This window comes from Pongo pygmaeus, chromosome 8 (assembly GCF_028885625.2).
Source record: "Pongo pygmaeus isolate AG05252 chromosome 8, NHGRI_mPonPyg2-v2.0_pri, whole genome shotgun sequence".
In the NCBI taxonomy this organism is placed as follows: domain Eukaryota; kingdom Metazoa; phylum Chordata; class Mammalia; order Primates; family Hominidae; genus Pongo; species Pongo pygmaeus.
The window spans coordinates 115,776,093-115,792,045 of record NC_072381.2 but is presented as its reverse complement, the minus strand read 5'-3'; the positions used below and the strand labels follow the sequence as shown (position 1 = coordinate 115,792,045).

At 49.3% G+C, this 15,953-nt stretch overlaps 1 long non-coding RNA gene across 1 annotated transcript; it reads right to left on the bottom strand.

Annotated features, from left to right (window-relative positions):
• Positions 1 to 4,237: 4,237 nt before the first annotated feature.
• LOC129006245 (uncharacterized) lies at positions 4,238 to 10,243 on the bottom strand. Its single transcript, XR_008491958.1, has 5 exons — positions 10,161 to 10,243; positions 5,915 to 6,021; positions 5,703 to 5,833; positions 5,122 to 5,383; positions 4,238 to 4,598 (listed from the first exon to the last, which is right to left on the bottom strand). It is a non-coding gene; the product is annotated as an uncharacterized LOC129006245 (long non-coding RNA).
• Positions 10,244 to 15,953: the final 5,710 nt, after the last annotated feature.

Here is a 15,953-nt window from a genome sequence, read left to right as displayed (position 1 = left end):
TCTTCCTGTCCAGAAGGCTGCTCTCTTCTGGGACCTTTAATGGCACTTCTTCCTTCTAGCACCTTCCACCACAGCTCTGGCTTCAGCCCCTTCTTTGCTCTCATTCTGTATTCTCTCAACATTACTGAGTGCCTCTGGGTGTCTGGCGCCATGCTAGGCTCTTGGCTGCATCACCTTGTGTAATCCTCACACTGACCCTCTGACATAGGTGTATTAGTGTCATCCATGCTTTACAAGTAGAGAAGCTGAGGAGCAGTGAAGATAAGTCAATTGCTCAATCCTACACTGTTGGTAAGTGGCATCTTTGGGACTCGAATAAAATCTTGCTGTTTTCAAGCCTGTACTCTTGGCTGCGAAGCCACAACTTTTTCTTAGCAGTCTCAGCCACACTCGGGCCTCACATCTCTTTTTTACAACTCTCAAGTCAGTGTTTTCACAGGGTACCTCCCTTTGGAATGCCAGGTTTGCTCTTCCAAAGTCCTGGTGAAATTTGTTCTTAGATATCCCTTTAAAATCTCCAAGCCAGACTCCTCAGGTCTTTTGCTCTCTTGATCTAGGGGCAAATCCTTCCCTGCCACCCTCATTGCTCACCTGCAATGTCAGCCCCCATCCCTGCCCCTTGCCCCGTCTGCCATGATCTCCTCCTGTCTCCTCTTGCGTCTGACCTCCTCTCTGTGTGTTCTGAAACAGTCTGGTGCTCCCTGCAGTTCCATCCCTGCTGAGAGAGGACCCTCCCTGGACTCCCTTCCTTCATGTCCCTTTGACCACTAGAAATCCTTTATATCTAGAAAATAGGCAGGCAGGAAATGTTTTAAACATCAACAGTGGTTACCTCTAGATGAGGGGGATCCAGGTGACTTATTTTCACATCTGTTCAGTATTTTCCAAATTTCCTATAATGAGGATGTTTTACTTTATAATCAGAAAAGAACTTGTTAAGATAATTTCAGAAATTAATCTTATTCATGTGCCCTGCCCACTTCCTCTTTGAACCCAGTCTGTAGCCTGGTTCACGTGAGACCTCCTTCAGGTCCCACTGGGGCTACCTTGGCTACTTGAGAGCCGGGCATTTGTTCACACATGATGATCCGCTTGGTCCCTGCAGCCTCCTCCCCAGTGCCCTGGGTGTACCAGGGCACCCCACAAATGCAGGAGAAGCAGTTAAAATAGACATATTCAAAAGAATATTCATCAAAGAAGTAAGAGACTGGAGACCCTTTAAATGTCTATCCAGAGAGGCCTGGTTAAATAGCACATGGGAGGTCTAGGGGCTTGCCTATACTCCTTAGAAAGAAAGACATAGTGTGTAGTAAACCACCATGGCACACATTTATCTATGTAATAAACCTGCACAGCTGGGCGCAGTGGCTCACGCCTGTAATCCTAGCACTTTGGGAGGCCAACGCGGGTGGATCACAAGGTCAGAAGTTTGAGACCAGCCTGGCCAATATGGTGAAACCCCATCTCTACTAAAAATACAAAAATTAGCCGGGCGTGGTGATGGGCGCCTGTAATCCCAGCTACTCAGGAAGCTGAGGCAGGAGAATCGCTTGAAGCCGGGAGGCAGAGGTTGCAGTGAGCCGAGATCACGCCACTGCACTCCAGCCTGGGTGAAAGAGCGAAACTCCGTCTCAAAAAAAGAAAAGAAAACCTACACATCCTGCACATGTACCCCTGAACTTAAAATAAAAGTTGAAAAAAAAAGAAAGTCATAGATCCCAGCTGCCAATATGAACCAATTTCCAAAAGATGGTATTAAATTTTTTAAAAATGCCAGTAAAATGTACATAGAATGTTCCTATTTATTTAAAAAATAAAAGGATAGCCACATACACACACATATATGTACGTATAGATACCTAGAAGATCTTTTTGGAAGGATATCCTCAAACTGGTAAGAGCAATTGCTTTGGGAAAGGGATGGGGGACAGGGGAACTGGATAAAAAACATCAGAGGAGGTATGAGCATTGTTTCTGTTCAGTTTAAAAAACTGTTTGCATTTACCTTTAAAAGAAGAATACAACCAAAGGGGCTGGGCATGGTGACTCATGCCTGTGTCCCAGCACTTTAGGAGGCCGAGGCAGGAGGATGGCTTGAGCTTAGGAGTTCAAGACCATCCTGGGCAACAAACTGAGACCCTTATCTCTACAAATTTTTAAATATTAGCTGGGTGTGCTGCTCGGGAGGTCGAGGCAGGAGAATGGCTTGAACCCGGGAGGCAGAGGTTGCAGTGGGCCAAGATCGCGCCATTGCACCCCAGCCTGGACGACAAGAGGGAAATGCCATCTCAAAAAAAAAATTAGCTGGATGTGGTGGCAGGTGCCTGTAGACTCAGCTACTCAGGGGGCTGAGGTGAATGGATCGCTTGAGCCTGGGAGGTCAAGACTGCAGTGAGCTGTGATCATGCCATTGCACTCCAGCCTGAGCGACGGAGCAAGATCTTGTCTCCAAAAAACAAACAAACAAAAAAATACAAGAAAAGAAAAACAACAAAAAGCAACTTACAATTGGTAGGTGCGTAACCTACCCAGAAGCCCACAGCCATGAAGCGGGAGGACCCCCCAGGCACTTTGTACCACTTCTGAGGCCTCCTCTCTCCCCCTTCCCTTCTAATGGTTCCTTCCTGGGGCAGGGAGATACCAAACAAAATCCCCCCAATCCATCCCTGCAGCTGGAGTCTGGGCCCTATTCCAACAAGGACCCTTGAGCACTGAGGCCCCGTGAGATGGTCCCCAGCGGGAACCCCAGGCTGAGAGTTAGGGACAGATTCCCCCAGTTCACCATGTGCCCCCTCCTAGGGGAAATAACTCCTCCCCAAAGCAGGCTGGTCACCACAGGTTTGTTGGCACAGGGTGATGCGCTGTACCCTCGCTGGGCACTCTTCTCAGGATGGAGAGCACCAGCTGACATCAAGATGGTGACTCAGCACCTTAGCAGCTGCTCCTCCAGAGGAAAAAGCCTTGCTGGCACCTGCTGGGCATGATGGGTGGGATGTGGTGGGAAAGACAGCCTGGCCTGGCCTGGCTTCTCCACCAGTGGGGATACTGTGGGCTTGGCCTTGGCCAGAGGGCTCTGGGCATCATTTATCTCCCCCTGCATTCAGGTCCTCCCTAAGGGGGCAAAGATTGGACTGGGCGCAGCCTTGCAGGCTGCCAGCCAGGAGGAAATTGTCCTCAGCATAATAATAATTTATACTTCTTTATAGCCTCTTATCTGCAGATCTCAAAGCACTGAAAAGCTCAGATATTGTTTGCTGAGTGAGAATTTGCCTGGACCAAGAGCTCTGCAGCCAAAGTCAAGACCAGCTGAAGCCCTCTTGCTCGCAAATGGGGCTCACACACTCGCTACCTTACTCACCCAGGCCTGGGGGCCTGGCTTTCTCCCTGCCATGCCCCTGCTCAGCCACAGACACCGAGAGCCATAGTCTTTGTCACTCAAGACCAATTCAGCCAATGGCCAGAGCCACCTAAGGGGGCTCCCCACCCCTGTAAGTGTCCCACTTGGTGGGCCAGGCTAGGAATGTGGGCAGGTGGCAGGAACCCTGGCTTGAGACCCAGTAGGCCTTGGTTCTCAAAGCTGGCCGCTTATTGGATTGATGTAGCCCTTCTCCCACCCAGGACTCTGTTGCCTTACCCAGTAAAAGGTGTTTGGAATCCTCCAGGGATCACAAACCATGCTAAACAAAATCTTGGCCTTTTCCAAGGGAGCTTCATGGCTTTTGTGAATACTCAATTCAAATATAATTCCCAAAATGTATTTTATTCATTTTTACTTATTTATTTTAAGACAGGGTCTCACTGTATCACCCAGGCTGGAGTGCAGTGGCATGGATCATGGCTCACTACAGGCTCAAGCTCCTAGGCTCAAGTGATCCTCCCACCTCAGCCTTCTGAGTAGGTGGGACAATACGTGCATGCCACCACACCCAGCTAATTTTTAATTTTTTTGTAGAGATGGGGTCTCCCTATGTTGCCCAGGCTGGTCCTGGGCTCAAGCCATCCTCCCTCTTTGGCCTCCCAAAGTGCTGGGATTACAGGTGTGAGCCACTGTGCCTGGCCCAAAATGTATTTTAAACTACTTGAATATTTGTAATAAGCAGCACCATGCACATTTAGAAGCGATATGTGATTTTCACACACTGGAGCTCACCTCATTGTGTTCACACTGATTTCATAAGTAACACAGTAACATGCCGGAAATTTGAACTTCTTAGAAAATACATTTAAACTAGTGGAGTGAAGCTTTTATTGTTCGCATACACTGGGGCCCTGTGCCAGGTCAAATCCTATTTGGAAAAAGAGCTGTTTAAAAGGATCTCACAAGCATTGGGCTCCGTCACCAGGAAGAGAGATAAGGAGAAGTGATGTGACCAGTGTTTCTGCTGAGTGACTTCTGTGTCCCACAACTGTGTTGGAAGATTTTCTCAGCAGACTGCAGAACATCTTATCTGAGCTCTGGTCTGAGCAGTGCCACTGATTGGCAGACATTTGCAAGTTGGTTCTGGAAGTCACTGGTAGCTGACAGCTCCAGGCCAATCTGAAAGAGGCAGGGCCTGTTTCTGCACCAGGGCAGAAGAGTGAAGCCTTTCAGGAGCTGCCTGGGGATAAGAAACAAATACGAAGAACTCAAATCACGAGTTGCCCAGCTCCAGTGTGCTAGGCGACGGGCTGCACCTCTCACCCATGCAAATACATTTGTCCCTCACATGTATACAAGGAGGTTTAGCCTCATTTTACAGGTGAGGAAAGTGGTACACAAATAGTTTGACACCCCCCAAGTTCCCTAGCTAATGAGTGACAGTGCTGGAAGCGAATCCCCAAGTCTGGGATGGGGATCAGAAACTCACACTTTTAATGAGCACTCCAGGGGAGTCAGGTAATTCTGATGCAGGTGGTCCACATACCCTTCTCTGAGAAATACTTTACTACATTATACTGGGTGCAGGGGCTGGATACAGACTGAAGTAGAAATAGTTCTGACCAACAGTGGCCTTGTCATCAACACCTGCTTTTTACCGACCTTTTACCTAACAGGTGGCTCTGCCTGAACAAGGTCTTAGAGGGGTCTCTGGACGTCTGATACAGGCAAGCGTCTGCCCCTTTCTTTGCTTCCATTTTTACCTCAATAGAGCAAGGGATGACATCTCACACCTGCGAATCCATCACCAGCCTTTGTGACCTGAGCACCAGCCCAGGAGCTCCAAGGTCGGGTCTCAGAGTGGTAAAGGGTCTTGCTTGAGTCAAACAGTTAGTAAGTAGTGAAGCCCCCTTCAGTCAGGCTGGTGGGCTCCAGATCTCCACCATCTTAACTCCCAAGCAGTGGTGTCTCCAAGGACGGGGCCATAGGAATGGTGCACATGGGTACAATAAGAGGTCATATCATCTACAGAAAAATTACAAACAATAATAAGCTGACTAACAGTGATGCACCAGCAATTCTAATCAATGTCAGTGATAAACTACTTCTGTCCCTGCCACACCCCCACCAGCTTGGTATGCCACCCACTGCCACCCTCTGCCACATTCTCTCCTGGGGTTATGTGAGTCACTGCCGTGCAGTGAGGCTTCTCAGAAGAAGGAGAGGAAGGGACCTTGTTAGGCATGGGGGTGGGGTCTCTTCAATGTGGTCCCCATCTGGCCACACCAGCTGTGACAAAGACACACAAGAGAATGTGGTCTGGGTGACTACAGGGCTCATTTACCTCAGGCTAAAAATAGGCGCATTCCCCGCAGCAGGTGGGTGACTCAGCAGTCCTGAGGAAAGCTTCTAGATGGAGGAAGCGCAGTCCTGCTAGCCCTGGTTTCCCCCAGGTACCAGAACAACAGGAAGGGGCTGATGACGGAATTGTAGCATGCATTTCACAACCCCTCCTGCGCCTCCCAACTTTCCCCTGCTGCCGTTCCCCAAACTCACAGTTCAAAAATTGCTGTTCAAAACTCCTGAAGTTGCTGGTCCAACTGAGAGCCCAAATGAGAGCCATGTGGCCAACTGCTCAAACTTATGGTAGCTTTCTTCCAGACCTTAAAGAGAGAGGCGAGAGAAGGTGCGTGCATGTATGTGTGTGTGCACACGTGTGTGAGAGCATGTACATGAGAAGCAGGCCACAGAGCGTCTATACTGGAGTCTGCCTTTGTCTCTGACCTCCCACCCTGGCTGCTGGCCACGTGCAGTGGAACCCAAGGTGGACTGCTGATGCTCTCTGATCATTTTCTGCAATGCGTTATGCCCTGGGAAATGAAAAGTGCTCCCTTCTCTCCGTCTCCAGACTCTTCAGGAAGCAAGCACAGTCCTGACCTTCTAGATATATCTCCAGAGGCTCAACAGAAGCTGAGGAGTGAGGCAATTATTTGAAGAATTCAACCCCACCTCAGGCAGCTGTCTGAGCAGATTGATGCAATGGGAAGAGGCAAGACTGAGCACCAGGACCTAGTTTCTGGTTCTGGTGCTGCCACTCATTTGCTTTGTGACCTTCAGCAAATCAGTTTTCCTCTCGAGTCTCTAGTTTCTTTCTCCTCTGCACATTCATTTGTTATTTCTTCAACAAATATCTCTTAAATGCATACTGGGCCATGCACCTGAGTATATCATGCTAGATTCAGGAACAAGCAACTGTGGAGGATGAAAAATGTCCAGGAAGTCTTTGCACCTCCTCCTAACAAAAACTAGCACTACTTCTCTGTCCTTTGACTCTGGGATGACCTGGTAACTTGCTTTGACTAATGCTGCGAAAGTGACTCTCGACTTTTGCTCTTGCCCTCTTGGAATCCAGCTACCACATGAGGAAGCCCCAGCTAGTCTGCTGGAGAGGCCACATGGAGGAGAACTGAGCCTCCCTCACTGACAGCCTCCACCAACAGCCCATCAAGTTAGACTATGCAGTCCCAGCCAACAAGCCACTTGACCAAAAATGTAAGAGTGAGCCCAGCCAAAACCATCTGGAGCATAGACAAGCCACCCTGCTGAGCCTTGACCAAACTGTCAACCCACAGAATTGTGAGCAATTACATGGTTGCAGTTTTCAGCTATTAAGTTGTGGTGGTGCCTTGTTATCAATATAATTAATGTTTATTGACAATTTCCAATGTGCCATTGACAATGCTAAATGTTTTACATATATCATTTCATTTATTCCTCCCATCAACCACGTGAGGCAGGTACTACTATTCAAATATCCATTTTACAGATGAGAACACTGAGGCACAGGAAGGAGAAGCAACTTGCTGAAGATCAAAGAACAGCTGGGTAGGGGAGCTGGGATATGAGGCCAGGCAGTCCAAGCTTCAGAGCCTACACTGGTAATTCACCACCACCTTACATGGAACCAAACAGACCTGGTTCTTGCCCTTACAGAGTTTATCGTCTAGGTGGGAGACTGGCATTAAAGAAACACAGAAATAAATATACAACCACAAATATTGATGAGTGCTAGGAAGAAGACAGATGCTATGGTGTGTTCACAGAGAAGGCCTCTAGGGAGGCCCAAGGGTCAAAGGGGCAACCAGCTGGGCGAGCTGGGGCAAAGACCAGAGGATTAGAATGTGATTTCGCAATTTCAGTCAGCATAGATGTCCCCTGGGAAGCCTGGTAGAAATGCAAAGAAGACCTGGGCGTAATTCCCCAGAGGTTCTGATTTTCACCAGTCACCTCCAGATATTCTGATTTGCTGGCTTTGCTTGATTGGGAGCCTGATAATTCTTTTTGTTTTTCTTTCTTTTATTCTTTCTTTCTTTCTCTCTCTTTCTTTCTTTCTTTCTCTCTCTTTCTTTCTTTTTGAGATGGAGTCTTGCTCAGTCACCTAGGCTGGAGCATAGTCGTGCAATCTCAGCTCACTGCAATTTCTGCCTCCTGGGTTCAATCGATTCTCCTGCCTCAGCCTCCCCAGTAGCTAGGATTACAGGCATGTGCCACCACACCTGGCTAATTTTTGTATTTTTAGTAGAGACAGGGTTTCACCATGTTGACCAGGCTGGCTGGTCTTGAACTCCTGATCTTGTGATCCGCCTGCCTCGGCCTCCTAAAGTGCTGGGATTACAGGCCTGAGCCACTGCACTCAGCCTTCTTTTTCATTTTTAAATGTGCCCCCCAGCTGATTTTTCTCATAAGGGAAATTTGAGAAGTATAGCTCAGTAGTATCGTGTGAATAGATTAAACAATACAGCTGCCCAGCCCCCATTCTGAGAGAGATTATGATCCATTTGGTCTGGGGTATTTTTTTTTTTTTTTTTTTTTTTGAGACGGAGTCTCACTCTGTCACCCAGGCTGGAGTGCAGTGGTGCGATCTCAGCTCAGTAGAGACAGGGTTTCGCCATGTTGGCCAGGCTGGTCTCGAACTCCTGACCTCAGGAGATCCTTCCACCTTGGCCTCCAAAAGTGCTGGTATTACAGGTGTGAGCCACCGCATCCAGCCTTGGAGTGAATATTTTTAAAAGCTCTTTGGGTGATTCTAATGTGCGGCCAGGGCTGGGAAGTGATGTTGGAAGATTCTCCAAGGTCCAAGGCTGCTGCTTTTCTCTAGTTCTTTGGAGACACCAAGGCTATCTGGGGCTTCTGAAGCTCTCCCTTTGGTGATTTAATACTGTGGAGACCCAGAACAGAGCCTGAGGTCAACCTTTTCTCCAGACGGGGCTCTGACTGAACAGGCCCAGTAGACCCCTCCTCACAGACTACCCTCCCCCCATAACATTCCCAGGGGCTCCCTCTGGCTCCCACATTCCCTTTAATTTTCATTTGTTTTAAAGTAGAGAATTCCTTTAATTGCAGGGAGAAAATCACTACCACTTGCAAATATTTGCCCTCTTCTAGGGCCCTATAAGGCAGCTCCTTCATTTTATTCTCTTCCTTTGACACCTTGCTCAGGGCCTCTTGGAGCTCAGATTCCCCACTCTCTGGAGAATGATGCCATCTGTGGGGTGACCCATAAGAAGGGCCCGTGGTGCCTGGATGGTTTCTTATCTGGCTTCCTCCTCTTCTTCCAAATAAGGCAGGAGGGTCACCGGGAGTGCCACCTGATGCAGCTTGATTTAGACCAGAGACTATGAAAGAATCCACTCTTGGCTTGGGGCCTGCCAGCCGCAGGCCTGAAGAAAGCTTGCTGTAGGCGAGGAGGCAGAGAGAGAAGGGCACTGGCCCAGAATGCTACAGCCCCTTGCGAGTGGCGCGCATGCGCTTGAGCGTGCGGAGGTAGCATGTTCACGGCACAGGCGTGAGAAATGCCTCCTCCCGAAAGCCTTGTCCCTCCGTTCCAGTGTGGCTGATGGTCGCCACACAGAGGATTGCCACCAGAACTCAGAGTTCGTGGTGGGGTCTGGGGCATGGCAGGGACTCCCTAAAGGAGTTTTCATTCCTCTTTGTTAGGACAGACACAGAAATAAACTTGATGCCCGAGGAGGAAGACAGGGCCCCAGGAAATATCCTTCTTTAGGGGCTGGGAGAGACTCCAGTAGTTGCGGCCCATCCCTGGAGGCCCCAGCTCTCTCTGGAGTCCCCAGGAGCTGAGAGGTCAGCCCTGCCCACTCCTCTCTCACACAGAGGACCCTCCAAGCTGGCTGTGTGGGAACAGCCTTGCCCACACATGATCCAGATGGTTGCCCAGAGGAGGGGATGGCCGAGGGAAGGGTGAGGCCTGACCAGTGATGAAAGAATGAAGAAAATGAGGTACTGACTCATTCTCAGGCTCCTGCTCTAAGAAGGAAAAGGACTTATTTGCGGGTGGGGGTGTGGCTGGAGCCAGGCCAAAGGGTGCAGTGAGAAATGAGGTGCCTCTAGCTCACGGATAAATCCTCCTGGGAAGGGGGACCAGTTTACTAAACCCAGCAACTTGATTGACGGTCTCTTCTTTCTTCTAACTCATCCTTCTACCTGGGAGCAGTAGGAGGAATTCCAAAGACCAAGGCAGGCACCCTTTCTTGAGTTCTACTGCACATCTAGCCCTGGGCCAATTCTGGTGTGGACACCATCCCTTCAGAGCGACAGGATGAACTTGGGGTTCAGCATCTGCTTGGGCAGAGCCAGTGTTGGCTGCTGTGCCTTGTTCTCTCTCCCCACCTTTCTTTCCTCCCACCCACCCCTACCTCACCAAGCCAAGTATGGACTGTATCTGGGACAAATTTTTCTGTATAGATCAAACAGTTCCAAATAGCACAAAGGCAAAGGCACTTACCGGTTAGTAGTGGGCGGCCTGGGTATCTGTTTGTATGAGTTAATTTGCATGAGGGTAGATAGGCCTTTAAGGAGGAAGTTTGGTGAGAGGTTAAGGCTGGGGTACAGAGGAGCAACGGGCCTGGGTCTCATTCTCTGTATGGCTGGAATGGTGGATGTGACTGAAAAAAAAAATTTTTTTTTCTTTTTTTTTTTTTTTTTTTTTGCTTAATGCAAAAACGGAATTTATTGACTTTAGAGTGGAAGTCCAAGGGGTGTGGCTGGTTTCAGACAAGACTTAATCAGGGGCTCTAAACAACGTCACCAAAACTTCATGTTCTCTGGTATCTTTTGGCTCAGCTCTTCTCCAGGTAACAGCTCTATCACTGGCTGATTCCACCCCATGGGGGCAAGATGACTGCAGAAGCTCCAGGCCTCACACCCTCTCACCAGGGCAAAGAACTAGTTCAAAAGTTCTGGAACTGAGTTTCATTGGCTCTGATTTGCCTGCCTTTGGTCATGTACCCATCCCTTAATCAATGACTGTGGCAGGGGGGTAGAGGGTACTCATTGCAGGATCATAATCTCCACTCCCAGATCTGAGTATCTGGGAAGGGGATGTGTATAGGGAGCCTGGTCATCGTGGTGATGGGGGCAGTTTCACCGGAATCATATAAACTGAGCTGAGGCTTTTACTCCAAGTGAGTGAATGGGGACAGGCTAGCAGGAAACACTGGCCCCTTACTCCCTTTAGAGAGGGGGCTGCAGGGAAAAGCTGAAAAGGCTTTTTTGGGGCCCAGCTTACAAATTGGGACACACAGTAGGGAGAGGAGCTTTCTGCCTCTTTCAATTCAGAGCACAAAACCGTTTTGCCTCGGTGGGGACTGAGGACTGCCATACTGGCCAGCACCAGGGGTCACACCTTAATTAGAGAAACAGGGGCCTCATGGAGCACCCCAGGCAGGGAGTAAGGCAAGGCCCTGCCGCAGTTGCCCAGTGCATAGCAGACAGCAACAAAGAGGTCAAGTGGAAGACACATTAGCAGGCTGGCTGCGGGCACTTACAAGACACCCGAGGGACTTCCAGAGATGACTTGGGCAGACTCTGGGGAGTGAGTCCAGTGAGGTCCCATATCAGAGAGGAAAGCAGCATCCCTGCACCCTGTGTGGGAACATTAGCAGCCTGTGATGGAAAGAGCTTCAGAATGGGGACCAAAATGCAAGATTCCAGTTGCCAGGCCACTAGTTAGCTATATGACTTCGGGCAAGTCATTCTCCCTTTTCTGGCCTCACTTTATTCCTCTGTGAAATGGGGGTGATACACCCACCTCTGGTTGATGGGGGAATCTGGTGAGATGGTTAGATGAAAGCAGTGGGGAAAAGCTAATGCGCCGCCCTCGGGGCAGGGCCTGCAACACTTCCTATCCTGGTCACCGGAAGCCCTAAGGCCTACACCCAAGGGCCATATATTCGTGCCCCAGAGGCATTCGCAGCAAAAAGAAAAGCATCCAGAGGAACGAGCCCCACAGGCGCCCTGTGGAAGCTGCTCCTCGTGGAGGCCCTGGGGGTGAGGCACTCAGCCAGGGCTGTGGGCAGCTCCCTGGGGCACTCTCCTGCCCTTCCACTGAGTCAGAGGAAGGGACCCAGGCTGGGCATGAGCCTTGCAGGTTCTACTAGTTACTGAGGAGGGGAAGGGTGAGGGCTAAAGGCAGAAGGAAAAACACACAAACAACAGACACACCCACCCTCTCCACAAACAACCCCCTCCTAGAGGCCCAGGGCACAGATGCAAATCAAGGCCTGGGAAAGTGGAGTCACCACCTCCGCACTAGGGAAGAGCTCCCCAGGCCTCATCCACACTTCCTTCCCTAGCTTCTCCCTACCGCCCACATAGCAGGGCCCTTGGGCAGGGATTGTGTGTTTTCCAGAATGGTCTTGGTTGCAGGGACCCAGGCCTCCTCCAGCCCCTCTGGGTAGCTTAGACCCTCTACTCCCCAAATTTGGGTTTCCTCTGCTTCCTTCCCAGGGAGGTGTCTGTACTCTCGCCCCTGCTACCCGAGTCAGTGTCCTGGAGAGCTGGCTGGTGGAAATGTCTTCTCTGTACCATGCTTGGCCTTTCAGGTCCACCTATCTATCAGCTGGTAGTGACTAGAAACATTCCTTTCCATATTTGCCCCAGGCCAGGCAGCTTGCCTGGACTTACAGGAGAGGGGCCATTCTGCTCAGCCTGCACTGGAGGCCAGCAGAGGTCTCAGCTCCAGCCCACAGGGAACAGTCGTTAAGGTGGAGAAAATATGAGTTTGAATCGTTAGTTTCTGTGCTTCTTAGCTGTGCGACTTTAGATAAGTTACTTCACTTCTCTAAGCCTCAATTCTCTTATCTGGATATTTTTTCCCTTTTCTGAATTCCTGCATCACTGCTCTCCTGGTAGGCATCTCTGCTAGGCAGCAATGACAATACCCTACAGGTTGCTATGAGGGCAGGGATGAGAGGGACAAAGCCCGTGGCAGGGCTTGGTAGATGAACCTCCCCAGCTTTCCACACCTTACCACATGTTACTTTCCTATTCCATTCTCTTCTCCTGTGAAATGACTGGCTTGTTTGCTCAGCAGTCATGTGTTGAGAGTCAGGCACCATCACACACTGGCATGTATTATCTTCATCCCATATCCCTATGAGGCTTAAAGCATAAAGCCCATTTCAAGAGTATCCTGTGGCTCAGAGGGAGGGTAAGAGTTAGGAGGCTACCAGGGCATAGAGTCAGCATTCGACGCCCGGGCTTCAAATTCCAGCAGGAGCCCAGCTCCACAGGTTTCCATGGACTGTTTCTCTGCCTGGAATGTCCTCCCATCTCTCCCTCTAGATATCGTCAGTCATTCAGAGTCTCATTCCTTCCATCTCCTCCAGGACACCTTCTGAATCAGTGAGGACACTTTTGAATGCTAGTGACAGAAACCTCCCTCCCAAAGAGGCTTAAGAAAAAAATGGGAGTTTGGGGTTCAAGGAACCCAAAAACCCAGGTGATCTTATTTAGTTACAGTTGGATTCAGAGCTCAAACAATGTCATCAGTATTTTCTTTCTCTCCAAATCTTGGTCTACCCTTTTTTATGAAGGCCGAGGTTTCAGGCTCTACAGAGTAGCAAAAGGCACAGCAGTTCTGGCACTTACGTCCTTACAAGTTTTTGGGATAGCAGAAGGAGTGAGTCTTATTTCTCCAGAGCTCCTCAAACTTTGTCTTGGAATTGAGATGTATTGTCATTCTCTGGTCTAACTTGGGTCAGATTCCCATTCCCAAACCAATCAATGTGTCCAGGGGATGGAGTTAGTGGATTAACTTAGACCTAAATCTCCTGCACCTCTCTGGAGCTGGTGGTGGAGCTGGCTTTACCAACTGAGGTATGCTTACTGGACATAGGTGAATGGAAGCTGACCACAAAGCAAGATGTCCACAAGCCCCTGTTGAATTTTTTTCCCTTTTCTGAATTCCTGGTAGGCATCTCTGCTAGGCAGCAAACTCTTTGAGGGCAAAGACCCTGTGCATGACCCTGAGCACTTAATAGAGCACCTGGAAAATGGGCACCAAACATGTGCTTTTCAGTGGACCTAAGTATTTATTCAGAACTCAATGCACCTAGCTCTGAGCTAGTGGTATCAGATAAGATTCAACTGAGAAGAGAAACACTCTTGCTATTCTAAACAGGAGAGGGCTTGTGACAGGGTGTTGAATGGCTTGCAGAATCACTGGGAAAGTTGAAGAAACAGACTCGAGGTTGAGCTTTCAGAAGTGACTGCCTTAGGTACACTGCAGAACTGGGCCACCAAGAGGGCTGGTAAGGGGACTGTGGTGGGGAGCCAGTGTCATGTGTTGGCCATGGGGTTGGAGAGAAGTGCAGATTTGAGGAGGTAAAGTCGAGTGGCTTTGAGGGTGGATCGAGGCAGCAGAGTCTGTGGGTTAAGAGCCTGACTCTACCACTAACTTGCAAGGTGGATAATATCTCTGGGATTCAATTTCCTTGTCTGTAAAATGGTGATAACAACTCCAATTACATCATAGGGTTATAAATTATGTTTCTAGCTTTCTGGAGACCAGATGCTACTCCTGGGCTAGGAAATGCAGGAGGAATGGGTGGGGTTTGTGTGGAAGAGGGTCCATTCCATTTGGGTTTCTTGACTCAACGGATCCTGGAAGGAATCTAACTGGGTAGCTCAGCAGGCTATTGAATGTTAGGTCCCAGGCTCCAGAGAAAAATCTGTGCTAGAGTCTTCCATTTTATTGTGATTAATTCTGATTTACTCTTTTTAATTTGGGTGAGGTAGCTCACAGCCTTTACATGGGACTTACAGGGAGGGTAGCATTCAGTCCCCTTCATCCTAAGTATTTCTACTTCACCAAGTGGCAGCCTGTCTCCAGGAGCCAGGAGCCTCTACTTATCAGCCCTTTCTGTTATCAGATGCTGTGCTGAGCATGTACCCGGATTATCTCCTTTGGCCCCCAGGACACTCTAAGACAGCTACTATTATAGAAATGAGGAGAAATGAGGGAGGCATCAGGAAGTTGAGCAAGTTGCCCAGGGCCACAGAGTCAACAGCAGAGAGCGGCTCCGACCTCCAAGCCCACGCTTACAGCTCATGTTGCAGCGCAGAACTTTCAGTGATAACAGAAATGTTCTATCTGCATTGTTCAGTATGGCCACCACCAGACACAAGTGAACTAAGGAGCTGAATTTGAAATTTTCTTCAACTTTAATTAATTTAAATTTAATAGCCACATATAGCTAGTGGCAACCATATTGAATAACGTTGACCTAGTCCTTCTGGAAGGCCAAAGAAAAACCCAAAACTTGCCCTTCGACCTTGTTGCAGTATCTTCTCATTGAAAACAGTTCACAGTAAGGGCTAGGGCTCATCTTGAGTGAAACACCGTCTCCCCACAGGCTCCTGAGCTCCTCAATAAGAGACGTTCTAGCCCTTGAGGGTTAACTAGATATTTCCTGCTTCCCACAGTGTTCAAAGGTACCAGATGGGGAAGTTGGATGGGTTGGGAGGTGTGAAGGCCTCCTGGTGGCTTCCGAGATGGAAAAAGGAAATGCCCTTCTGCGGCATCCTGGAATACCAGGCTCCAGGCTGGCATCTAAAGCAATGGCACTGTTGCCTGGGAGACAAGGAGCACTAAAGACCTCCCAGCGGGCAGCCAGCCTGCAGCAGGGACCACCCTTGGAGGACAGCAGCAGAAGCAAAGGGAGTAGTGGAATGGGGCATCAGGGGCAGAAGACCCGGAGGTACTGGGGATGGAAGGGGCCAGGATGGGGCCTGGTGCAGATGGGAAGACAGAGGGGGAGGGAAGAGAAGGCCTTGGCTCGCAGCAGCAGGGTGAGGGGAAAGCAGGAACTGTACAAACAGCAGCGTGGAGACTCAAGCAGGCTTGGGCAGAAGCAGTGCCTGTGGATCCTTACCAATTTAGAAGTAAAAACTCTTATTGTAAACCAACTCCTCTTGTGATGCAACTGTCAGCAACAGCTGAGTAAGTAATTACAGGCCTGGGAAGAGGCTTGCTGCCATATAACCTCGGCACCCGCCTCCCTGCTGTCACCTCTGTGGCTGCGCCAGTGCCATACTTACTCTTCTTCCCCCAGCAGGACTATGTTCTAATTACATCTAGCCAGGCTCACCAAGAGTGTTTCCCATGGAATTTCATTTCCGGGCCTGTTGAATGCGAAATAAACTTTTAATCATCCTGGAGGTATTGAGTTTAATTAACCAGATTGAAAGTGACAAACAGAACAGGATTTAGAGGGTAACTTTTTGGGGTGCTTCT